Source organism: Podarcis melisellensis, assembly GCF_964234715.1.
Source record: "Podarcis melisellensis genome assembly, chromosome: 2".
NCBI classification, from domain to species: Eukaryota; Metazoa; Chordata; class Lepidosauria; order Squamata; family Lacertidae; genus Podarcis; species Podarcis melisellensis.
In genome coordinates this window covers 113,386,149-113,411,495 of record NC_138529.1, presented here as the reverse complement: position 1 = coordinate 113,411,495, position 25,347 = coordinate 113,386,149, and the positions used below count along the sequence as shown (strand labels likewise).

Genomic DNA, 25,347 nt, shown 5'->3' with positions numbered 1-25,347 from the left:
AACATCAAAAACCCCGAAGATGATGGCCACTGGTCCCATCACCTCCTGGCAAATAGAATGGGAAGAAATGGAGGCAGTGAGAGATTTTACTTTATTGGGCTCCATGATTACTGCAGATGGTGACAGCAGTCACGAAATTAAAAAGCGCCTGCTTCTTGGGAGAAAAGTAATGACAAACCTGTTAGAGTTCAGAACTTAACTGGTTAAGTGTTCTCAGGTGTGCGTTACTTTCTGACGTAAGCGATTCGAAGGTGGGAGGAGCTTGTTCTTTGTTCTTTCTCTTTCCTCTGTGCTTTAGAGGAAGACGGACATGTTTGCAATGGCTGCAAGCAGTGATGGACTGTTTTTCTGAGAAATGTCACAATAAAGAACTGTAAATAGGCAAACCTGTACTTTGTGTGTTTGTCTAAAGCTAGCGACAGCTTCCCCGCTGTGTTTACTCTGCAAAGTGTGACTGAAGAGACGGAAAGCAGAGCTGCGCAGAAGAAGTGTGCCGGACCGCTGTAAATGGCTAATTGAGGATCGTAAAGCAATTAAGCCTAATCATTAGGTCAAGACCTAATCAATAAATCTCCACAAAACCTAGACAGCATCTTAAAAAGCAGAGACATCACCTTGCCAACAAAGGTCCGTAAAGTTAAAGCTATGTGTGATGGGATAATGAGCTGCTTGTGCGTAAAAGCTTGATCCCTCTGGTGTTTGGCTGGTCAACCAAACCGAGGCACTAACGGAGCCTCCCAAGGCGTGACTCCGTTAGTCGCTGGTAGAATCTGACAGTGGGCGTCTACGAAATTTACGCCAACATAAAAGTTGTTTCACGGACATGCGCCTTCGTGACTCTCTGCGTGACAGCTTCCGGCGAAGGGTGGGAGTTGCCAACGGGGGTCTTGTTACCTCTGCACTATTCTCACTAGAAGTATCCCAGAGCCCTCCCTCCTCCGACTCCCCTTCTGCCGGAGCTTCTGCTCTCCCCCTGCTGGTTCCCTCCTCCGCTGCAGAATCTCTCCTAGTCTGCTGGAGCCTCTGCACCATCTCTCTTTCCGATGGCAGTTCCCTGACATCCACCTCCCCCTCAGGGCCCCCTTCACCCCCCGCTTCCTCTCCCACTGGCGGTGAGGGCGGAAAGCCCCTAAAGGAACTCTCCTCGTCGTCCGAGGATTCAAACGCTTCTAACCATGGCGTACCGTCTCTCTCCCCGTCTTCCTCTTCTTCGTCGGAGTCAGCTTCCTCACCCACCCCTGACTCTGGGAACCCTCCAAACTCTCCTTCCTCATCGGTGGTCCCAAAGTGTTCCCTTCTAAATCGTGCCACGGGTTGCGGTTTTTTTGGGAAACGCCGATGAAATGTTTCTATTAAAACCTCGTCATTGACTACCTCAGTGGGTACCCAAGTGTTTTCCGACTCTACTTCCCCCTTCCATTCTACCAGATATTCCACCTGATCCCCCTTCCACCTGGAATCAATGATTCCTGCCACGTTCATGTCGCGTTCTCTCTCTTCTATCACGGGCGTTCGGGAGACCTCTCTCTCACGCTCCCCCCCCATTCACGTCCCTCTCGGTACGGCGACAGTAATGACCTGTGAAATACTGGGTGCAATTTCATGTGACTGGGCAGTCTGAGTTTGAATGCTACTGGGTTCACCTGCTGTATGACCTCAAAGGGTCCCAATCTTTTGGGTTTCAGTTTCTTACAACCCCCCTTGAAAGGTAGTCCCTGGGTGGATAGCCACACCCGGTCTCCCACCCTTAGAGTTTCACCTTCCCTCCTATTTCTGTCTGCTTGCTTTTTATATTCTTCCTTGGCTCTCTCTAAGTTAAGTTGTAGCTGACGGTGGATGGCTTCCATCTCTTCAACAAAATGTTCCGCCGCCGGCACGCTCCACCTCTCCCCTCCTTCTCCTGGAAATGCCCTGGGATGACACCCATAATTTGCCAGAAAGGGACTCATCCCTGTGGACACGTTCTCAGCGTTGTTGTAGGCAAATTCTGCCAGAGGTAACTTATCTACCCAATCATTTTCTCGGTCCTTTACATAACACCTCAGGTATTGTTGTAAAATCCCGTTTGCCCTTTCCGCTTGCCCATTTGTTTCCGGGTGCCGGGCAGTGGAGAAATTGATTTCCACGTGCAGTAAGCTCATAAGTTTCCTCCAGAACCTGGAAGTAAACTGTTTCCCTCTGTCGCTGACCACCCTCAAGGGGGCGCCATGCAACCGGAAAATATGCTCTACGAACAACTTGGCGGTTTCCTCCGCTGTGACCGCATGTGAACAGGCTATAAAATGACACATCTTAGTTAATAGATCTACCACTACCATGACCGCCGTTTTGCCCTTGGATTTTGGCAGGTCCGTCATAAAATCTATGGAGACTGCCTCCCATGGCCTTTCTGGTGTGGGTAAGGGTTGTAAGAGCCCCGCTGGCGCCACCCTCTCCCCTTTCGCTCGCTGGCACCTGTCGCAACCCCTGACATATTCCCGTACGTCCTCCCTCACCTTGGGCCACCAAAACTCCCTGGTAACCAACCACATGGTTTTGTGCTGTCCAAAATGCCCCGCTGTGGGGCTATCATGCAACTGCTTGAGTACTCTGCCCCTCAGTTCCCCATCGGGTATGTACAGTGCCCCTTTGTAATACAACGCCCCACTCTTTTCTTCAAACCCCCCTGTGTTCTCCTCTGTCCTCCTGAGTTCTCTGAGTTTCTCTTGGGCGTATTCGTCGTTCTCCGTACCCTCTAACAGTTCTTTCTGCCCCACCAAAGCCGCCCCACACACCCAGCGGTCTTCAGGGATTACATGCCTTGCTTCCGGCGCGCCCTCCCCCTCTAAGTACTCAGGCTTTCTGGAAAGAGCGTCCGCCCTTACGTTCTCGGACCCTGGCACGTAACGAATCTCAAAATTGAATTTGGAGAACTCCTGGGCCCATCTCACTTGTCTCTGGTTCAGCACTCGGGCTGTTCTCCAGTACTCCAGATTTTTGTGGTCAGTCCGGACTTGAACCTTGTGCTGCGCCCCAATCAGCAAGTGCCGCCATCTCCGGAATGCTTCATGAATGGCGAGCAGTTCTCGGTTGTATACTGTGTAGTTCCTCTCGGATTTGTTCAACTTCCGCGAGAAGAATGCACACGGTCTCCATTCAGACGTATCTTTCCCCGGCTGGAGAAGCACGGCCCCTACCGCTCGGTCTGACGCGTCAGTCTCCACTCGCATTGGTTGCTGTAGATCCACGTGCAAAAGTTGCTCCTCCGACGCAAACGCTGCCTTTAAGCGTTCGAATGCCCGTTGCGCTTCTTCCGTCCAAGCAAATTTTTTCTTGCTGCTAAGACAATCCGTGATGGGCGCTGTTAAATGGGCAAAGTTCTTGATGAACTTCCTATAGAAGTTTCCGAAGCCCAGGAACCTTTGCACGTCCTTCTTGGTCTTTGGTGTTTTCCATTCCAGTACCGCTTGAACCTTGCTGGGATCCATAGCCAACCCCTTGTCAGACAACCGGTACCCCAGGAATTCCACCTCCCTGCTATGAAACTGGCATTTCTCCAGTTTCACCCACAGCCGATTTTCTCGCAGTTTGCTCAGTACTTCTCTAACATCTCGCACATGCTGCTCCTCATTCTCTGAGTACACCAGGACATCATCTAAGAACGCCACGCAGTTCTTGTAGAGCAATGGCCCCAGGACGTGATTCATGAATGATTGAAAGCAGGCGGAGCCCCCTTGTAATCCGAAAGGCATAACTAGGTACTCAAACGCCCCCAAGGGGGTGAACATAGTGGTCTTCCACTCATCCCCCTTCCTCACACGTATCAAGTTATATGCCCCCCTAAGGTCCAGCTTGGTAAAAATCTTCCCTTTTCTCACCCGTGTCAGAATGTCATCAATTCTGGGCATAGGGAAAGTCACTGGTTCTGACACAGCATTTAGGGCCCTGAAATCACACACAAGCCTGGGTTTACCCGTGGTTTTTTTGTCCACAAAGAACACTGGGCTGCCCCCCACTGCTCGTGACTCTCTGATGAAACCTCGCTTGAGGTTCTTGTCAATGAACTCCCTTAACTCCTGCATCTCACGGTCTGACATGGCGTACAGCTTGCCCACTGGCAATTGTGCTCCTGGGAGTAAGGTGATTTGACAGTCAAAGGGTCTGTGCGGGGGCAGTTTATCTGCTTCCTTTTCACTGAAGACGTCAATCAAATCAGCGTATTGTGGTGGCACCTTCCCCTTGTCAGTCACTTCCATCCCTGCTAGAGTGGCTCTGGCCCCTGCCTGACCCTCTCCCTCCTTGCAGTGTTCTAGGCAATGTGCTGATCCAAAGGAAACCACCCTCTGATGCCAGCCTACTAGCGGATCGTGTAGTGCCAGCCAGCTCATTCCCAGAATGATGGGAGCTCCTCCCAAGGTGGCTACATTAAACGCTATCAGTTCTGTGTGTCTTGCCACCCTCATAATCATTGGTACAGTCTGTTGGCTCACTTCTCCCCCCAACAGTTCCCTCCCATCAATCGTGGTTACTTGCAAAGGCTTACTTAATGGGAGAGTTTGTATCTGGTGTTCAGCAGCAAACTCCTTACTCATGAAATTACAGGAGCTTCCTGAATCCAATAGCGCTTTTATCTTTAGTGGGTGTCCGTTTGACAGTTCCAGCAACACCTCTATCACAAGCGCTGGTCTTGGAGGTTCCGGCGTGGGCACATTCACTACTCCCTGGCCTGGCTGCTGTGCCCTGATGTTGGCAACCAGGCGTTGGCTTTTACTTGCTCCTCTATTTCTCCTTCCTCCTTTCCCCCAACAGTTCCCGCCATGCCCTGCCATTCCTTCCTTTGCGGACAAACTCTGGCAAAGTGCCCTGGCTGTTGGCAGAGATAACATCTCTTGGCACTCTTTCCCTCCTTCTTCCGCCCTTCACTGGTGTTTGAAACTGCGCGCGCGCGCGCTGTTCCCAGTTCCATCGGCTCTGCGGGCGGGAAAGACTGCTCCGGAATCTCTGGAATGCGGAAGTCCTTCCAACGTTCCCCCTTTCCTTCCCGCTTTTCCAAAGCTCTTGCTTCTTGGCGCACTCCTATGGACAGCGCAGATTTAGTCAGCTGATCCATAGACTCCGCCCTGGGCGCCCGGGAAAGTTCATCTTTCACTGTCGGAGAGAGCCCTTCTTCAAATAACATTTGAATAGGTTCACTTGCTAGATCCCACCCCAGTCTATGAATAAGCATAGTGAACTCAGTCCAGTACTCACGTACAGATCGGCTCCCCTGTTTGCACGCCATCAACTGCCTCCGCACCACCCCCTGCTCAATCTCGCTGGAAAACATCAAGTCCATGGCGCGAAAAAACTTCCTCGTGTCCTTTAAGATATCATTATTGGCTGCCATCAGGGGTCGAACCCAGTCCTTCGCCCCTCCCTCTAGATGGCTAATTACGTACGCCACTCTAGAGCTCTCATCGGTGAAGTCATCAAACAGTAGATTGAGAGCATATTGCATCTCCGTTCTAAAGGCTTGATAGTTCCTGGGATCCCCCCCAAATCTCTGCACCAATCCAGGCACCTTTCTGGCAAGTGGGGCGGTTTTCCCCTTATCCGCATCTTGAGCCCTCCTCTCCTCAAGCCTCGCCGTTTGCAGCGCGAGCTGGACCTCCAACGCCCTGTACCTTTCCTCCAGGCTTGGACCTGCTCCAGCTCCAGCTCCTGCGGTTCCGGCTGGTTCGCTCATGATGCCCTCTGCTTGCACAAGCTGCTTTCAAAGACTGTCAGATTGCTGTGATGGGATAATGAGCTGCTTGTGCGTAAAAGCTTGATCCCTCTGGTGTTTGGCTGGTCAACCAAACCGAGGCACTAACGGAGCCTCCCAAGGCGTGACTCCGTTAGTCGCTGGTAGAATCTGACAGTGGGCGTCTACGAAATTTACGCCAACATAAAAGTTGTTTCACGGACATGCGCCTTCGTGACTCTCTGCGTGACAGCTTCCGGCGAAGGGTGGGAGTTGCCAACGGGGGTCTTGTTACCTCTGCACTATTCTCACTAGAAGTATCCCAGAGCCCTCCCTCCTCCGACTCCCCTTCTGCCGGAGCTTCTGCTCTCCCCCTGCTGGTTCCCTCCTCCGCTGCAGAATCTCTCCTAGTCTGCTGGAGCCTCTGCACCATCTCTCTTTCCGATGGCAGTTCCCTGACACTATGGTTTTCCCAGTAGTGAGGTATGCAAGTGAGAGCGGGACGATAAAGAAGGCTGATCGCCGAAGAATTGATGCTTTTGAATTATGGTGCTGGAGGAGACTCTTGAGAGTCCCATGGACTGCAAGAAGATCAAACCTATCCATTCTGAAGGAGATCAGCCCTGAGTGCTCACTGGAAGGACAGATCGTGAAGCTGAGGTTTCAATATTTTGGCCACCTCATGAGAAGAGAAGGCTCCCTGGAAAAAGTTGTTGATGTTGCAGCCCCAGGTAGAGTGTGTTAAAGTAACTGCTGCGAAATGTGGCACCAGACTGCTTTCTTTTGACACCAAGGGTCCTCTTCTGGGGCTGAAAGCATTGGCATGGTTTGATTTTCTCAGTATTGCAAGGAAGCATAGAAGGAAAGGTAAAAAAGACCTATGCAGTTTATTAATGTATCTGTGGTTTTCCCCCTGTGTGAGTTTGCTGATGTCTTCTAAGTTTCCCACTTGTACTGAAGCTCTTTCCACATTCAATACATTTAAATGGTTTTTCCCCTGTGTGAGTTCGTTGGTGTACTCTAAGTTCTCCACTTCGACTGTAGCTCTTTCCACATTCAATACATTTAAATGGTTTTTCCCCTGTGTGAGTTCGTTGGTGTACTCTAAGTTCTCCACTTCGACTGAAGCTCTTTCCACATTCCATACATTTAAATGGTTTCTCCCCTGTGTGAATTCGTTGGTGTATTCTAAGTTCTCCACTTCGACTGTAGCTCTTTCCACATTCCATACATTTAAATGGTTTCTCCCCTGTGTGAATTCGTTGGTGTATTCTAAGTTCTCCACTTTGACTGTAGCTCTTTCCACAATCCACACATTTATATGGTTTCTCCCCTGTGTGAGTTCGTTGGTGTATTCTAAGTGTCCCACTTCGACTAAAGCTCTTTCCACAATCCACACATTCAAATGGTTTCTCCCCTGTGTGAGTTCGTTGATGTATTCGAAGTTTTCCACTTTCACTGAAGCTCTTTCCACAATCCACACATTTAAATGGTTTCTCCCCTGTGTGAGTTCGTTGGTGTATTCTAAGTGATCCACTATCACTGAATCTCTTTCCACATTCCATACATTTAAATGGTTTTTCCCCTGTATGAGTTCGTTGGTGTATTCTAAGACGTCCACTTTGACTGAAGCTCTTTCCACATTCAATACATTTAAATGGTTTCTCCCCTGTGTGAGTTCGTTGGTGTACTCTAAGTGATCCACTATCACTGAAGATCTTTCCACATTCTATGCATTTAAATGGTTTTCCCCCTGTGTGAGTTTGTTGGTGTATTCTAAGTTTCCCAGTGGTACTGAAGCTCTTTTCACATTCAACACATTCAAATGGTTTCTCCCCTGTGTGAGTACGTTGGTGTATTCTAAGTGCTTGACTATGACTAAAGCTCGTTCCACACTTCATACATTCAAATAGTTTCTCTCCTTTGTGAGTTTGTTCTTGTATTGTCAGTTTCTTTATTCTTCCCAATGAATTGACAGGTGGCTCCATAGAATTCTGACTTTCATCTTCCTCACCTGTTTGGAAGTCTGGGAGGAAAAAAAAACCTGTTAGACTTTCAAGAAAGACAAAAAGGGAACTGAACAGATGTCAATTCCAATCTGCACCTTCTCTCATTTTAACACCTTCATTCTCCACTGTCCTCTCTAGGTTCCATATTTTTTGAAAAGCAGATGAGATAATGGCAGGAGCAACACATGATCACTCCATTCAAACTTAATAAAGCACCATCGTTTTATAATACAGATCTATGGTGGAATTGCCTTATTAGACACATCTATTTTTTCTTTCTGAATGAAGAAATGATCTCAGGCTCGAGTAACAGTATTTCCCTTGTGAAATAAATAAAACATAACTGCTACATGTAACTGTAAAAATATTGCAATATATTGGAAGCTAAGAAGAGCCTGCTGGATCAGGCAAAGGCCCACCTAGTCCAGCATCCTCTTCTCACAGAGGCCAACCAGATGCCTGTGGGAAACCGGAAAGCAGGATTGGAGCACAAGAGTCTTCTCTGCCTTCCGGTGCTTTCCAGAAACTAGTATTAAGAAGCGTTATTGCCTAGACCACGAGGGCAGAGCAGAGACGTCAGTCTTATCCTTTTCTTCAAGCTATCCAAGTTGCTGGCCATCACTGTCTCCTGTAGGATAGATTCCATAGATGAACTACGCTTCTGTTTATTCATCTTTTGCAGCCCTTATAGGCAGATAAATGTATTATGGCTTAAGCTTTTGTGGGCTGCAGTCTGACAAAGTGGACTCTTGACCAGGAAAGCTGGTGCCACTATAAACCTCTGAGTCTCTTTGTTGGCTTTGTGTACTTATTTTGAATTTTGCACCAAGGTTGTACCACAGTATCTCCATGGAAGCTTAGGGCCGGACAAAATTACAGGGTGTCAGCTCCGTGAATCTCAAGCCTCTCGTGGCTCCACTGACAGAGCCTGAGAACGTAAGAGATGTGATTCGGTTGGAATGTGAAGCAGGGGAGGAGCAGCCAAGTTGCAGCAGGAGCAAAGAACAAAGAGCAGGAAGAGGGGGTGCCGACGGGGTGGGGACAGACTGTTATCTCCAGTTTGAGGTCTGACACAGAGACCCTGGAAATAGCCTGTCCAAAAAATCGTAGGCTCGAGAGAATCTGCGAGAGGGGAAAAGAAAGCGAAAGTGGGGGCTTCTTTGCTGGAAGACTTGGCAACTGCAAGCTGGGATGAGCAGGCTGAAGACTGAGCTCCACAGTGATTTGTGAGTTTGAGCAATAAACCTGAGATAATTACTACTGGAGTTGTCTCGCGTCTGTGCAGGAGAACCAAGCCATTACAAAGGGGCGCTAAAAATTATTATCCCACTCACTCACTCTCACAAACAACCCCAGTCTCTAAGATTTACACAATTTGCTTATAATTCCAGACACTCTTGGACTTTATATGCCCAATCCTAAGTGTAGAGCCTCCAGCCACAGGAATTCTGTATCATGATAACGGGTCCTTTGTCCCTTAAGCCCACCAAACTGGGGAGGTGCATGCATTTATTGTGTTTTGATGCTGGTGGAATGTATCATTCTGACCCTGTCTATAAAAAATAAGAGTAATAGAAACATTTTAATACATTAATCATAAATAATTATGGGAAGAATATCCATTCCCCTTCATCCGTTTTTCAGGATTGTTGTGCAACATCATTATCATCAATTTTTCCCACCGTGGAAATAACAGCGAAGATTTCAAAGCCTGGAGGAAGAAAATCTTTCCCCACTACTTTAGGAAAAGGATTCAAGAAAAAAAGAGCTGCTTTGGAGAAGGCCTCATCCCTTCCTTCTTCCTGTCAGGAACTTCCTTCCATTTGTCTCCTCTCCATCTTTTCCTCTTTCTCCCTCCACCACCCATCTATCCCTGTCCCCATCTCCTCTCCCCTGGAACTCACCAGATTTCTCCAAGGGTCCTGGGAGAGAATGCTCAGAGGTTGTGGGGAGGGATGTGGGAGACAGCCTGACCAAGTCAACCGTCCATCTTCCTCTTTCCATCCTGGCCAGGGTTGCAGGTTCAGTCTCAGCTAGGTTTGCAGGTTCAGCTTCCTGAGGAGTGCAGAATCCAGAGCAAGTTGCAGCTTCCTGGGAGGGAAGAAGAAGAAGCCAAGGGAGTCTGAGAGCCCCTGCAGGGATTCTCCTGCCCAAGACATCCTGCTGCCCCTGGAGAAGTCCCAATTGGGCACCCCCTTCCCAAGAGCCTCCACCCATTTTCAAACACCTTTGCCAATCCTTTCACCTGCCTGTCCCACCTCCCTTCCTAAGGCTGGCATGGTATGCACATTAGTGGCCCTTGGAACTTAAGAGTTAATCTGCAAAGGACTGCTCTGAATACATGGGTGGCCCTTGCATGGAGAAGAAGGAAGCCCCTTGCTTGCATCTGGACCCCCTGGGAGAGGCGGTGGATCCGCCCACTGCTCCCTCTGCCCTCGCTGCCTCCTCCTCTGTCATCCTGCCCTGACCCTTTGCTCTTGTTCCTCAGGGGAGAGAGGCGGCTGATGGAAAGAGCCTTCAAACCCATCCGTTTCCTCCACTGCTCCCCCTCCTGTCCTTTTGGAAAACAGGAGCTTTGGTCAGGAGTAAACCACTTAGATGTTCGCAAGATAAGCACTTTAGAGCATTGCTTGCTCCTACCATGTGTGAGTCTGTCTGCGTTTGGACCTAGTGGACAACATACATATTTACACCACGTGATTCCTTAAAGAGGGCAATTCTTTAAAACTGAAGGCCATTTCTACAAAATGGAAGACTTCCGAAGGCAGCCTTTTACAAGGAAATTGTTGATAGTTTTTATTTTGTTAGAAGCTACCCAGATGGGCTGAGGCAACCCAGTCAGATAGGCAGGATGCAAATAATAATAATAATAATAATAATAATAATAATAATAATAATTGCTTCCTAAGCCTGTCCTAGGACGCGGGTGGCGCTGTGGGTTAAACCACAGAACCTAGGACTTGCTGATAAGAAGGTTGGCGGTTCAAATCCCCGCAACGGGGTGAGCTCCCGTTGCTCAGTCCCTGCTCCTGCCAAGCTAGGAGTTTGATAGCACGTCAAAGTGCAAGTAGATAAATAGGTACCGCTCCAGCGGGAAGGTAAACGGTGTTTCTGTGCGCTGCTCTGGTTCGCAAGAAGCGGCTTAGTCATGCTGGCCACATGACCCGGAAGGTATACGCCGGCTCCCTCGGCCAATAAAGCGAGATGAGCGCTGCAACCCCAGAGTTGGTGACGACTGGACCTAATGGTCAGGGGTCCCTTTACCTTTTTAAGCCTGTCCTGCTAGGCATGCTGATCAGAGACTCTGTCCAAACAACCCCTTTGAACGCAACAGGACTTCCTATTTCTACTGCTATCAGTGGGAACAGTCAAACCACGAAGCCACTGATCAACCAGAGTTTCCTGTTTTGACCAAGCACAGTTTGAAGGTAGCTTAATATCCCAGCTTATTCCAAAGCTGGCAGCCGTAGTTTCCTGGTTTGGGCAAAATGGAAAGTTTGTTAGTTATGGCTCATAAGAGAGTGCCTGGTTTCATCACAGTTCACCCTCAGGGCCGGCCCAATCATGAGGTAAGCTGGGACAATTAGGTCAGGAGGCAGATGCAGGGAGATATGGGACCAGCACGTTCCCAGCTCCCCTGTTTGTTAGCCTTGCTGCCGTGCAGGACCACAGCTGGTAAATTTGTGCAACTACCCATGCGGAGTCCTTCTCTTTTCCCCTCTCTCACTAAAGGTTGGGTGAGAGTCCTTCCTGGAGTGATGCATTCTGGTTGTGGAGGCCAGGAGACTGGGGTGGTGGCTACAGTTTTTTGTTTTGAACTTGGGTCAACTTAGGTTTTATCGTAATGCACCAAATGTACATTAGTACAGCAATGTACTAAAAACTGTTCATATTGTAACCCATCTTTTCAGGCTGTGATTCAGTCATCTGAACATGGACATTATCTGAATAAATCTTGCAACGACCTTGCAAGGTAGGCCAGTGTTATTCTACTTGCACTGCACATGGCAGTGCTGAGGCTGCAAGACGTGCCAAGATTTTTATCTCAGTGGGGAGAAAAGAGCATTTTGGAAATGGAGGCAATTTAGAGGAGGAAAATGGAGGTTGGTGGAAGGACCCCTCTTCTGACGTAGCTTCTGCTCTGATGAAATTCAGAGTCCCCTGCAGCTGTTTAGGTAAAGTAAGAACAGAAGGAGATATGATCACAAAACTCCCATGTATAAGAAAGTTTGGTCTAGCAAACCTTTTAAAAGTGGATTAGAGAGAAAGTGCAGGGAGGAGGAATATTCACCACCATAGCTAAACAGAACCTCCATGTCGAGAGGCAGTGGATCTGTGACCTCCAGTGCTGGAAACCCAGGCTGTGAATAACAATCATTATGTCACCCAAACAACTCCACCCAGGGAGGAGGGGGAAACATCAAGGTTTATAGAAGTACAAATAATATTTGGGGGGGGGGACCAAGGCAGAGGGAGGGAAATCCAAAAACAACCCAGTGAGAGGACTAAGCATGTTCAGTGGACAGGGAATGCTGATCCTGGCTGCAACTTCTAGCATGTTGGAAAGGCAGCAACAGATCTTTGTATATGGATAAGGCTGCAACAGACCCACCTAACATTTAAAGCACATGGCTTCACCCAAGAAATCCTGTGAGCTGCCGTTTGTTAGGGGTGTTGAGAACTGTAGCAATAAACTACAGGTCCCGTGGTTGTCTGGGGGAAGCCATGTGCTTTAAATGTATGGGATCTGCACAGCCTAAGAAACAAACAGGCAAAAGGAATATTGGCCAACAAAATCAAACAACCCACTTCATGTGTCCTGCTAGTCCCTGCCGTTTCCATCTCCTGATCTGATCATAGGATGAAGATCTCTGTCTGTCCTGGAGAGAAAGATGCCTAAAGGGCCCTTGGAGAGATTTTTTCAACTCCAATTTCAACTCCAATTTCAACTCCAAGCACAGTGCTGAAATGGGTAAAAGCCCTGATCTGGAAATAAATGATCCCTCTGGCTGCTCTTTAAAGAGGATTTCTAAAGAACAATCTGAAGGGTCTTTTTTCCACAGATCTCACTGCTAATTCAGAAGGGTCCTCTTGTGCTCTTATTTCTCCTCCACCCCAGCACTGGGGTTGGAAGGTCTAAACATGTTGTTTGTGTTTGCAAGACTTGTATGTATGCTAGATGGCATGTCTGGTGAGTGTGTGCAGCACCTCTGGCGTGTGTGCATGTGACTTTATGGTCTGCATCTCTTTTCTGTGTGCGCAATCATGTGCATACATTGGCCACAAAGCTCACTGGAATGTGGCCTCCAGAATCAATGCAGCTTTAAGCCCATAAACGTTTCGTTCCTCCTGCTCTATCAGAAAGAACAATCAAATCTGAGACTATCAGGAGGAGAGAACTGGATCTACAGAGTTAATGCTCTCAACATCCTATGGACACAAACCGCAATGAGATTTTCCATTAATTGCTTTGAGATTTTTTTCCTTAAAAAATATGAAGTAGTATAGAAATGAAATGAGTAATAATCTGAACATGAATAATCTGAACAAAGAATCCTCCTTTCCTCTGCCTTCCCAAATCTGGCACTCACTTCAACCCTCAGCCTTCATTTGCCTTACTGAGGAAGGTGGAAATAAAACAATTAATGAAACCAGGCTTAAGCCTGTCTCACTTATTTACACGCAGACACAAGAGGTCACTAACTTTGACAGCTTGAGAAAAGATCAGATGCATTCTCTGGAGTATAGATCTATCAGCTGTTTTAATTGTTGTGACAGATCAACAGAACCTCCATGTGTAGGCACAGTGGACCTTGATTTGGGGCAGGCAAAAGAAGCCATTTCCTTGCTAAATGAACCTGACGGACATCATTGCCACAAGATGCGACGATGGTGGTGGCAAAGAGAGCTTTCAAAGGCGATCAGACTAATTCATGAAGGAGGGCGAAAGATTTATCAATGGCACTGGCAGAGGAAGGGGGGCAGGAGTAGTGGCCTGCAAAGGGTGTCAGGGGGCTGCAGGGTGAGAGGGACACCTCCCTGTTGCACTGCTCTTCCTCCCCCGCCTCCCCTTCCCTCTCCGCCGTGGGGAGGACCGTGGAAGAGGACGGGGCTCCCTGATGAGGGACAGGGACAGGGGAGGCAAAAGCCCCAGGTACGCCGCTGATCCGTGAGCGACTATATGCATCGTCCATCGGGAAGCAGCAGCTGCCTTGGACCCCTCATTCTGCCCCTTGAGCTCAGGACTGAAGGGAGCAGCTCCCCAGGGTCTCCGGCAGGGTCCGTGCCAGCCTGAGCCAGAGATGTTTGCCCCTGTGCCCTCCTGCAGATGCCCTGCCCCTCCGCTGCGCCCCTTCCCCTTCCTGCCCGGTTGGGGGGCGCCCTGCAGCCTCTAGCTGGGCTCGGGGCCTCATCCTGCCAGGCCCACCTGCTCTCCTCCTCCTCCCCCCCCCCCGCCTCCTGCACCTCGGACTCCTCGCTCCGTCCCTGCAGCGGAATCCGGCTCCTCTCCGGGGAAACTCGCCAGGCCACGGGGCCGCTGCTCCTCCGCTCTCCTCGGCGGGGACAGGAAAGTGCAGCCGCTCCCGAGTCCCCCTGGATGGCCCCGTTTCCTGCCTCTCTGGGCATCAGAGCTCGCTGGCTGTGGGTTGGGCCCTGGGAGGCTGCGAGGCTGGATGCGCCCCCTTGCGCTGTCCCTCAAAATTTATTGTATCATTGGAATCTACCTGGCATCTTCTCGGATATCCAGAATGTTGTACAAATAAGTCTCCTTGTGATCTGATGTGCAGTCAATGGTTTCCTTATCAGCAAATATTTTCAGAAAGCTGGGACGATGCCACCCTGCAGCCATAGCTGTCAATTTTCAGATTTGAAAATAAAGGATCAGCAGCCTCTCCTGTCCCGGGGACAGTCTACTGGATATCTAACAGTCCGGAATAGCACCTGGAAATGGCACTGGAATAAGGGAATTTCCCGCAAAAAAAGGGAAGGTTGACAGCTATGCCTGCAGCCCGAATGGGTAGCTGGAGGAGACAATCCAGTTCCCAGCTCTGCTGGTTGGGATCATGCAATCACTTAGCTCCACCAACCAACCTTTCCAAACCCTCCAACATTTCTCTGATGAAAATAGGAACATCCCATTCCATAAATATAATTCTCCTATTTATATACCGCACATCTTATTACGTTGACCCAGCCACTCTGGGAAGTTTCCAACATATATAAAAAACATAATAAAACATTAAACATTTTCAAACGTCCCTATACAGGATTGCCTTCTCAGAGGGCCCGGGGGTCGGATAACTCCATTTCCTCCAGCATTTCTTCAATGAAAATAGGGAGACCCTAAGGTAAAGCGGAATATTCTGGGATCAAATCAGAAACCAGGACAGCTTCTCTAAATCAGGGACATGCCTGGGAAATAGTGGCACTTGGAGGGTTTCTCTTTCCCTGCTTTTTCATTCGCTGCCTCTGGTCTCCTGCATCCATTTAGCAGAGGAGGGGAACGGTTTTGGCCTTCATACTTCTCCACCCCCCCCCCAATATAACCAAACACATACACACCATTTTGGAGTGAGAACCAAAAAAATAAAATCATTTTATTACTTATTTTTGCAGTTCAATCTACCGTATCTATAAATTTTATTGTTTATAGCCAATGGCCACCACAATACAATATGAGCAGAAATCACACAGCTGCAAAACAAAAGCCATTGCATGCTCCAGACCAGGATAAATCTATAGCGTCCAAAATTAATTTTCACATTTCTTTAAATGGGAAGGATATAGGGCAGCAGAGTCCAGGTGGTGAGGTCCAGATTAGAGTTTCTATCATCCTTGACTGTCTGCCCTGCTGGCTGAAGCTGATGGGAACTGGACAACAACATCTGGGGACATCTCAATGGTTATTCTGTGATATACAGAATCTACAAAGGATTAAGGCACTGATCCAGAAGAGAATGAACTGAGAAGAGGCCCCACTGAATTATCTGAAGTGAAGCAGAGGAAGATCATTATATAATAATAATAATAATAATAATAATAATAATAATAATAATAATAATACTTTATTATTTATACCCCGCCCATCTGGCTGAGTTTCCCCAGCCACTCTGGGCAGCTTCCAATCAAGTGTTAAAAACAATACAGCATTAAATATTAAAAACGTCCCTAAGCAGGGCTGCCTTCAGATGTCTTTTAAACATAGGATAGCTGCTTATTTACTTCACATCTGAAGGGAGGGTGTTTCACAGGGTGGGCGCCACTACAGAGAAGGCCCCCTGTCTGAATCCCTGTAACCTCACTTCTCGCAATGAGGGAACCACCAGAAGGCCCTCGGCTCTGGATCTCAATATCCGGGCTGAACGATGGGGGTGGAGATGCTCCTTCAGGTATACAGGACCAAGACCGTTTAAGGCTTTAAATGTCAGCACCAACCCTTTGAAGTGTGCTCAGAAACGTACTGGGAGCCAATGCAGATCTCTCAGGACCGGTGTTATGTGGTCCTTGCGGCCACTAAATGTTAATAAGCAGAAACCTGTGCAGAAACAGAGACAATACGGCTGATGTGAAAGAAAAATGTTTCATAACAAACTATAAGAGAATTCAAGGGAGAACGTGCCCGTGTTTGAATAAGCAGAAGATTGTACAGTGGTACCTCGGGTTACATACACTTCAGGTTACAGACTCCTCTTCTATTCTTCTCAGTTATATGATTATGAAAGTAAAGTTCTTTTGAATAGCAAGAGTCTGGCCACTGTATAGTCTGTAAAAAGGAACTATCAACTAGAATAACTATTTGGCTTCCTAACTGTAAGCTACTCTGTTACTTTGGATATCATAAAAATTCAAAGACAGACAGACTTTAATGTTGTATACAGTGTAAGGTTGGGGAATTGAGAGGTGGGGAGAGCGAGCGGGGGGGGGAGGGGTAGTACACTTTCATTATTTTACGAAGTTCATATGCAAGGTGTTTGTGTCAGTGTGACATGGGTAGCTTCTCTTCCTTTTCATTTATTAGTTTTCATTGGCAGTGAGAAAGATCGGGGGGCCCAGGGCATAGTTGGTTGCCTTCAGTTGACTGCAGTAAAGGTGGCGGAGGCTGAACCATTTTGAGGAAGAGATAGTTGTAATTCTTGGTTTGGTCCTTCAAGTAAAGGTAAAGGTAAAAGGACCCCTGACCATTAGACCCAGTTGTAGACAACTCTGGGGTTGCGGCGTTCATCTCACTTTACTGGCCGACGGAGCCGGCGTACAGCTTCTGGGTCATGTGGCCAGCATGACTAAACTACTTCTGGTGAACCAGAGCAGTGCACAGAAACGCCGTTTACCTTCCCGGGTATGAGCTTTTGTGTGCATGCACACTTCTTCAGATACACACATGCATGCACACGAAAGCTCATACCAAGAACTAACGTAGTTGGTCTTTAAGGTGCTACTGGAAGGAATTTTTGTTTTGTTTTGACTATGGCAGACCAACACGGCTACATATCTGTAACTGCTCAAGACCTGACATTGCTGTAAGCACTAACCTGCTTAGCAGACATGCTAACAATTTTACTGTTCAGGATTGGAAAGCTCTGAAGCGCATAGCCTGCTATTTGAAAGGGACTATGCACTACAGGCTGAGGTTCACCAGTCAGAAGACTGGAGGTCTTGAAATCTTTGCAGATGCAAGTTTTGGAAGTGACACCACGGATGGTACAAGCACTTCTGGAGTGTGCTACATGTACAACCACTGTCTGTTTGACTGGCTGTGCAAAAAGCAGACGACAGTGAGCCTAAGTTCCTGTGAAGCAGAACTCAATGCTTTGTCATTTTCACTCATGGATTGTGAATGGTTGATGCAACTGTTTAAGGACATTGGGGTTACTGTGAAATGTCCTATATAAGTGTATCAAAACAATAGATCCTGTTTGGCTTTGCTGAACTCAGAGAGTTGCAAGCAAAGAACCAAGTACTTGCAGATTAAGCTACATCGTGCAAGAGAGTGTATTCAGAAAGGACTGATTCAGGTGTCCTACATGGCAGGAAATGAAATTCCTGCTGATCTGTTGTCTAAGGTTGTTAACAGAGAACAACTTAAGGTTTACGTACAGAGGTTGCAATTGGGTTGAACCACAGGTACTACAGGTTACACGGAAAGGGGGAGGATGTTAGGATATTTCCATTCCACCTTAAGAGGGAGCAGGCTTGTGAGTCACAGAGTCTGCGCATTTCCTTTTACAGGATGTTTATGTTTGCTATTGCTTTCGTTTTCTCTCTCTCTGCGCCAGAACACGCTAGCAGGCAGTCATGTTTGTTCTTTGTTCTGACCAACACTGAATAAACATTCTAAATTATACTCTCCTGAGTGCAACTTTTGCTGTGTGAATTCTGCTGACAGAGTGTGCACCAGCCCAAGAATGTGGCAAGCTATTTCTAAGGCTTCGTGTCGCTAATTGCTGATACTGAATCTACGGGAGGTCGATGGATCGTCCGGCAGCCGGCATGGGGGCTCAGATGGACTTTATCTCCCTGGCAGTATCCCAACAGTTCCGTGTGCTACGCTGGCTCGCCAGATGCGGCTTGTCACGCTGGCCACGTGACCCGGAAGTGTCTGCGGACAGCGCTGGCTCCCGGCCTATAGAGTGAGATGAGCGCACAACCCTAGAGTCTGGCAAAACTGGCCCGTACGGGCAGGGATACCTTTACTTTACCTTTACAACAATGCTGTATATTGCTCCCCGCTTATTTAACTTATATGCGGAATTCAACATGCAAAAGGCTGGAGTGGATGAATCCCAAGCCAGAATTAAGATTGCCGGAAGAAATATCAACCACCTCAGATATGCAGATGACACAACCTTGATGGCAGAAAGCAAGGAGGAATTAACCTCTTAATGAGGGTGAAAGAGGAGACCGCAAAATATGGTCTGAAGCTCAACATCAAAAAACCGAAGATGATGGCCACTGGTCCCATCACCTCCTGGCAAATAGAAGAGGAAGAAATGGAGGCAGTGAGAGATTTTACTTTCTTGGGTCCATGATCACTGCAGATGGTGACAGCAGTCACGAAATTAAAAAGCGCCCGCTTCTTGGGAGAAAAGCAATGACAAACCTAGACAGCATCTTAAAAAGCAGAGATATCACCTTGCCAACAAAGGTCTGTATAGTTAAAGCTATGGTTTTCCCAGTAGTGATGTATGGAAGTGAGAGCCGGACCATAAAGAAGGCTGATCGATGGAGAATTGATGCTTTTGAATTATGGTGCTGGAGGGAACACGACAAGGTTCCCAATTTCCCTATTGCTTTTTATATCGGTCCTGGAGGTTCTCTTAAATATGATTAGAAGGGACCAATTGGTTAACGGTATACAAGTCGGAGCCAAACAGTACAAATTGAAAGCATTTGCTGGTGATCTAGTATTGACATTACAGGAGCCAGAATCTAGTACTAAAAGAGTATTGGAACTGATTCAAGAATTTGGTCAGGTTGCAGGATTCAAGTTGAGTAAGTTAAAAACTAAGGTTTTAGAGAAAAATCTAACAGTGACTGAAAGGGAGAGGTTTCAGAAGGAGACAGGTTTAACATTGGTTAAGAGAGTGAAATACCTGGGGGTTAATATGACTGCCAAGAATGTGAATTTATTCAAAGATAATTATGAAAAATGCTGGACAGAAGTGAAAAAGGATTTAGAAATATGGTCAAATCTGAAGCTTTCATTGTTGGGTCGAATTGCAGCCATAAAGATGAATGTACTGCCAAAACTGCTGTTTTTGTTTCAAACTTTACAGATTGTGGACAAGATGGACTGTTGGATTGTGGACAAGTGGCAGAGAGATATTTCTAGATTTGTCTGGCAGGGCAAGAAGCCCAGAATAAAATTTAAAATACTAACTGATGCAAAAGAAAGAGGTGGATTTGCCCTGCCAGACCTTAAACTTTACTATGAATCAGCTGCTTTTTGCTGGCTGAAAGAATGGCTGCTTCTTGAAAACTCAGACATTTTGGATTTAGGAGGTTTCAATAATGTATTTGGGTGGCATGCATATTTGTGGTATGATAAGGTCAAAGCACATAAAGCGTTTAAAAACCATATTGTCAGGAAAGCAATATTTAATGTCTGGATAAGATATAAGGACTTATTTGAAAATAAACCCCCAAGGTGGTTGTCACCAATGGAAGCGAAGGCTCAGAAAAAGCTCAATATGGAGGCCAAATGGCTGAAATATTGGGAAATTTTGGAACAAGAGGGAGATAAATTAAAATTGCAGAGCTATGAAAAACTAAAAAACAAAGTGCGATACTGGCTTCATTATTACAGTGGTGCCTCGCAAGACGAAATTAATTCGTTCCGCAAGTCTCTTCGTCTTGCGGTTTTTTCGTCTTGCGATGCACGGTTTCCCATAGGAATGCATTGAAAATCAATTAATGCGTTCCTAGGGAAACCGCCTTCAGACCAGGTCCGGGGACAGTCTGTCCCCGGACCTCTTCTGAAGGCTGGGGGGCGCGGGCTTCGCAGCAGCGCTACGAAGCCCGGTGGCTGGGGCAGGTGTTCCCGCCCCCCCCTGCTTCGGAGCAGCGTTCCGAAGCGGGGTGGCTGGGGCAGGTGTTCCCGCCCCCCGCCCGGCTTCGCAGCAGCGCTACGAAGCCCGGCGGCTGGGGCAGGTGTTCCCGCCCCCCCGCCCGGCTTCGCAGCAGCGCTACGAAGCCCGGCGGCTGGGGCAGGTGTTCCCGCCCCCCCCACCCCGCTTCGGAGCAGCGTTCCGAAGCGGGGTGGCTGGGGCAGGTGTTCCCGCCCCCCGCCCGGCTTCGCAGCAGCGCTACGAAGCCCAGCGGCTGGGGCAGGTGTCCGGGATCTCTTTTGAAGCAAGCGGCTGCGGAGAGAAGCGATCTCCCCGCAGCCGCTTGCTTCAAAAGAGGTCCGGGATCTCTTTTGAAGCAAGCGGCTGCGGAGAGACGCGATCTCCCGCAGCCGCTTGCTTCAAAAGAGGTCCGGGATCTCTTTTGAAGCAAGCGGCTGCGAAGAGACGCGATCTCCCGCAGCCGCTTGCTTCAAAAGAGGTCCGGGATCTCTTTTGAAGCAAGCGGCTGCGAAGAGACGCGATCTCCCGCAGCCGCTTGCTTCAAAAGAGGTCCGGGATCTCTTTTGAAGCAAGCGGCTGCGAAGAGACGCGATCTCCCCGCAGCCGCTTGCTTCAAAAGAGGTCCGGGATCTCTTTTGAAGCAAGCGGCTGCGGAGAGACGCGATCTCCCGCAGCCGCTTGCTTCAAAAGAGGTCCGGGATCTCTTTTGAAGCAAGCGGCTGCGGAGAGAAGCGATCTCCCCGCAGCCGCTTGCTTCAAAAGAGGTCCGGGATCTCTTTTGAAGCAAGCGGCTGCGGAGAGACGCGATCTCCCCGCAGCCGCTTGCTTCAAAAGAGGTCCGGGATCTCTTTTGAAGCAAGCGGCTGCGGAGAGACGCGATCTCCCCGCAGCCGCTTGCTTCAAAAGAGGTCCGGGGGCAGCGGGAAGAGCTGCCCCCGGACCTCTTTTGAAGCAAGGGGCGGTGGGGAGAAGCGATCTCCCCGCCGCCCCTTGAATCAAAAGAGAAGACCCGCTGTCCCCGGGGCAAGCTTCGTTTTGCGAAGCAAGCCCATAGGGAAATTCGTCTTGCGAGACAACTCGAAAACGAAAAAACCTTTCGTTTTGCGAGTTTTTCGTCTCGCGAGGCGTTCGTCTTGCGGGGTACCACTGTACCAAATAATGGAGGCATACAATTTGGACAAGAAGATTGGCTTCCAGGTGGAAAAATCAAAATTGGAAACAGAACTGTTAGACCCCCAAACTAAGACTCTGTCAAGAATGTATAACTTGCTGTTGAAATGGAACACTCAGGATGAAACGGTGAAATCTGCTATGATTAAATGGGCACAAGATGTGGGACACAACATTATGCTGGCTGACTGGGAACAGTTATGGACCACAGGTATGAAGTTCACGGCATGTAATGCCTTAAGAGAGAATATTATGAAAATGATATACAGGTGGTACATGACACCAGTTAGGCACGCAAAAATATATCATTTGCCTGACAATAAATGTTGGAAATGTAAAGAGACTGAAGGTACATTCTTTCACCTTTGGTGGATATGCCCAAGGATTAAGGCTTTCTGGGAGATGATCTATAATGAAATGAAAAAGGTATTTAAATATACCTTTCTAAAGAAACCAGAGGCCTTTCTCCTGGGCATGGTCGGTCAGTTGGTGTTAAAGAAGGATAGAAATTTTTTAATGTATGCTACAACAGCAGCAAGAATACTTATTGCAAAGTATTGGAAGACACAAGATCTACCCACCCGGGAAGAATGGCAGATGAAGGTGATGGAGTACATGGAACTGGCGGAAATGACTGGCAGAATCCGAGACCAGGGAGAAGAGTCGGCAGAAGAAGATTGGAAGAAATTTAAAGACTATCTACAGAAACATTGTAAAATTAAGAAATGTTAGAAGGATGCTGGAATGAAGTTATGCGGTTTTAGCAGTAATGTTATAGAATTAGGTAAAATTAGATCATGAATAGGTGAGAATGTAAAGTTACAATATATTAAGATAAATCATTAAGATAAAAGCAAAAATGGAAAGGATTTGCTGAAGTAACCAATTGAACTAGAATACAAAAAAGGGAGGTGTGAGGAGGTCAGGGAAACAAGTAAATGAAAGACATGTAAAGATTGATTTGTTTTTAATTGTTTTTATTTTTCTGTACTTTGGTTTTTTCTGATTTCTTTTTCTTTTTGTAATTCTTTGAAACTTTAATAAATATTATTTATTTTTAAAAAAAGAATTATGGTGCTGGAGGAGACTCTTGAGAGTCCCATGGACTGCAAGATCAAACCTATCCATTCTGAAGGAGATCAGCCCTGAGTGCTCACTGGAAGGACACATACTGAAGCTGAGGTTTCAATACTTTGCCCACCTCATGGGAAGAGAAAGCTCCCTGGAAAAGACCCCCCTGATGTTGGGAAAGATGGAGGGCAAACGGAGAAGGGGACGACAGAGGACAAGATGGTTGGACAGTGTCCTCAAAGCTACGAACATGAGTTTGACCAAGCTGCGGGAGGCAGCAGAAGACAGGAATGCCTGGCGTGCTCTGGTCCATGGGGTCATGAAGAGTCGGACACAAATAAACGACTAAACAACAACAAACTTGCCAAATGAACATTATATTGGCCCGTTTGACAAGACGAGATACCATGTTTGAGTTGTTGTTGTTTTTTGGTGGGGAGGGGAAAGGCTTAAGCATAATTTTGGGAGGCAGCAAATGGTCACATTTATTTATTTATTTATAATAATATTTATTAAGGTTTTAAAGGTTACAAAAAGAAAAAATAATAACATCATATTAAACAACATCAAAAACAACACATCATAACAAGCAAAGAAAAAAAAGAAAAAAATACAAAAACAGAAAAATAAAGTCCATTAAAAAAAAACACATCGAATCTTCCTATAACTTATCATTCGTTAGCTTGTTTTCTTGACCTCCTCACACCTCCCTTTTTTATATTCTAGTTCGGTTAACTATTTCAGCAAATCCTTTCCATCTTTTACAATTTTTGTCCTGTAATTTATCTTAATATGATATAACTTTACTTTCCCTCGTTTCACCAATTAACAGTCTATTTTTTCCTAATCCTTTATAACATTTCTGCTAAAACCACATAAGTTCATTCCAATATCTTTCTAACATTCATTAATTTTACAATGTTTCTGTAAATAGTCTTTAAATTTCTTCCAATCTTCTTCCACCAACTCTTCTCCCTGGTCTCGGATCCTGCCAGTCATTTCCGCCAGTTCCATATAGTCCATCACCTTCATCTGCCATTCTTCCCTGGTGGGTAGATCTTGTGTCGTAAATGGTCACATTTAAGACCTGTGGAATCGGTTATCTGTCACATGAGAAACAAGGCCTGATTCCCGCCCACACCCCTTAATCCTCTCTAGCTATTTGCTGATCCATCAACCCAGATGGAACTAAAAATATTCCTAGTTCCCCGAATTCCTGTCAAAACTATCCCAAGGTGGTGTCAACCATAAATATTCTCTACTATTTTGAACACATCAGATGAATTGATTCAATTCAATATTCATAAGCATGGAAATGAAAATGCTCCCCTAAGTTTCCTTGGTTGTCTACTTCCAGTCTCAGCTCTTGGCAGACTGTTTCTGAACTGGGAGGCATTGGCTGGTTCCTGTCACCTGACAGCTGGAGGTTTCCAGAGAGAGAGTGCAGAGTGCTGAGGAACCAGATGCTGAGACTTCAGCTAGAGTTCAACAACACAGGTGCTTGCTATATGCAATTTGGAGACAAAGAATCCTTTATTTTCAGTCAGATTCAGAATTATTTCCTGTCTTCTTATCTATGAATTACATTTCTGTTCCACACTCCCCTCATCAAGCCCACCACAAGATATATTGCTTTCACGCACACAGCAAACCTGCGAGGGAGGTTTTGCATAAAGATGGTGACCAGCTTTAAGTCGCCCAATCGGCTTCACGACTGAGGAGGGATTTGAAATGTCCCCGGCATTTGTGGACCTAGATCCTTGGACTCCAGCTCCCATGAGCCCCAGCCAGCGTGGCCAACGGCTAAAGAAGACGTGAGTTGCAATATCACATCATCTGGAGGGGCCACAGGTTACCCAACAGGTCTGTTTTCAGCGCCTTGACCTTCTCCAGGCGCAGCTGCCCTTGGAAGTCCCTTGTACTGGATGTGCTTTGTCCTGTGGTGCCTCTGCAGGTTGGCCTTCTTCAGGACGGAGAGGGCCTCACCACAAATGAGGCACACGGGCATGCCTTTCAGCTCCACAAAGAAATAGTCCTGTGTCCATCTTTTTTGAAAATGCGGCACTCCAAATCAATCTTCCTCTTCTTGTGGAATCATTGATTGTGTCCAGAAACAGACGATTAGGCAGACAGAGCTGTTCTAATATGGGAGTCCTATGCTGCCTATAGCCAGCCCTGGTCAGCAAAGTGTCTGCAGCTCTTTGAGCCATTGAAGTTTCTGAGCTCTTTTCAAAGGCAGCCCCAGGTAGAGTGTGTTAAAGTAACTCCTACGCAACGTGGCACCAGACTGCTTTCTTTTTTTGTAATTATCTGTTTGTTTTAAATTCTATAGCTTAAATTCTCTTGATGCTTGTTTTTTTGAGAAGGGTCTCTTACGGCCACAAAGCAATGATTTTCAGTGCAGCTTCATAACACTGATTGGGCCCTCACAAAGCCCCTTTTTGTGTGGGGATTTGGATCCAAAAAGGAGCAGACAGGGAAAGGTTAAGCAGAATCCCACCCACCCGCTGCGCCACCCTTAGGTGTGCTCAGTCTTTGCCTGCTTCATGACTCCACCTTGCATGAGAAAGAAGGATGGAGCTGTAGGAAACAGGAAGTGGTCCTTCAACCGGCCAGGACATCTCACCATCACAGACAGATCCAGTCTCCTGCTGTGGAGTCAAGAGTGGCCCTGGGATGGCAGAGAAAGGAGGGGAAGGGGCCAGGGACAGAAGGAATGGCAGGGCTTCAGATGCTCCCTTGGACCCCTCCCCTGACACCAAGGGGAGCTCCTCTTCTGGGGCTGAAAGCATTGGGGTGGTTTGATTTTATCAGTATTGCAAGGAAGCAT

At 47.3% G+C, this 25,347-nt stretch overlaps 2 protein-coding genes and 1 long non-coding RNA gene across 3 annotated transcripts in view; all 3 read right to left on the bottom strand.

Moving 5' to 3' along the window:
- The window catches only part of LOC309361170 (uncharacterized protein), a gene marked incomplete at its 3' end in the record, with an annotated part of 122,090 nt that overhangs the window by 60,288 nt on the left and 36,455 nt on the right, over window positions 1–25,347 (bottom strand). The window lies entirely within an intron of this gene.
- LOC309365370 overlaps window positions 1–25,347 on the bottom strand; it is a 102,166-nt gene that overhangs the window by 46,343 nt on the left and 30,476 nt on the right. The window lies entirely within an intron of this gene.
- The window catches only part of LOC309365118 (uncharacterized protein), a 58,268-nt gene that overhangs the window by 15,491 nt on the left and 17,430 nt on the right, over window positions 1–25,347 (bottom strand). The gene's annotated exons all lie outside the window — the stretch shown is intronic.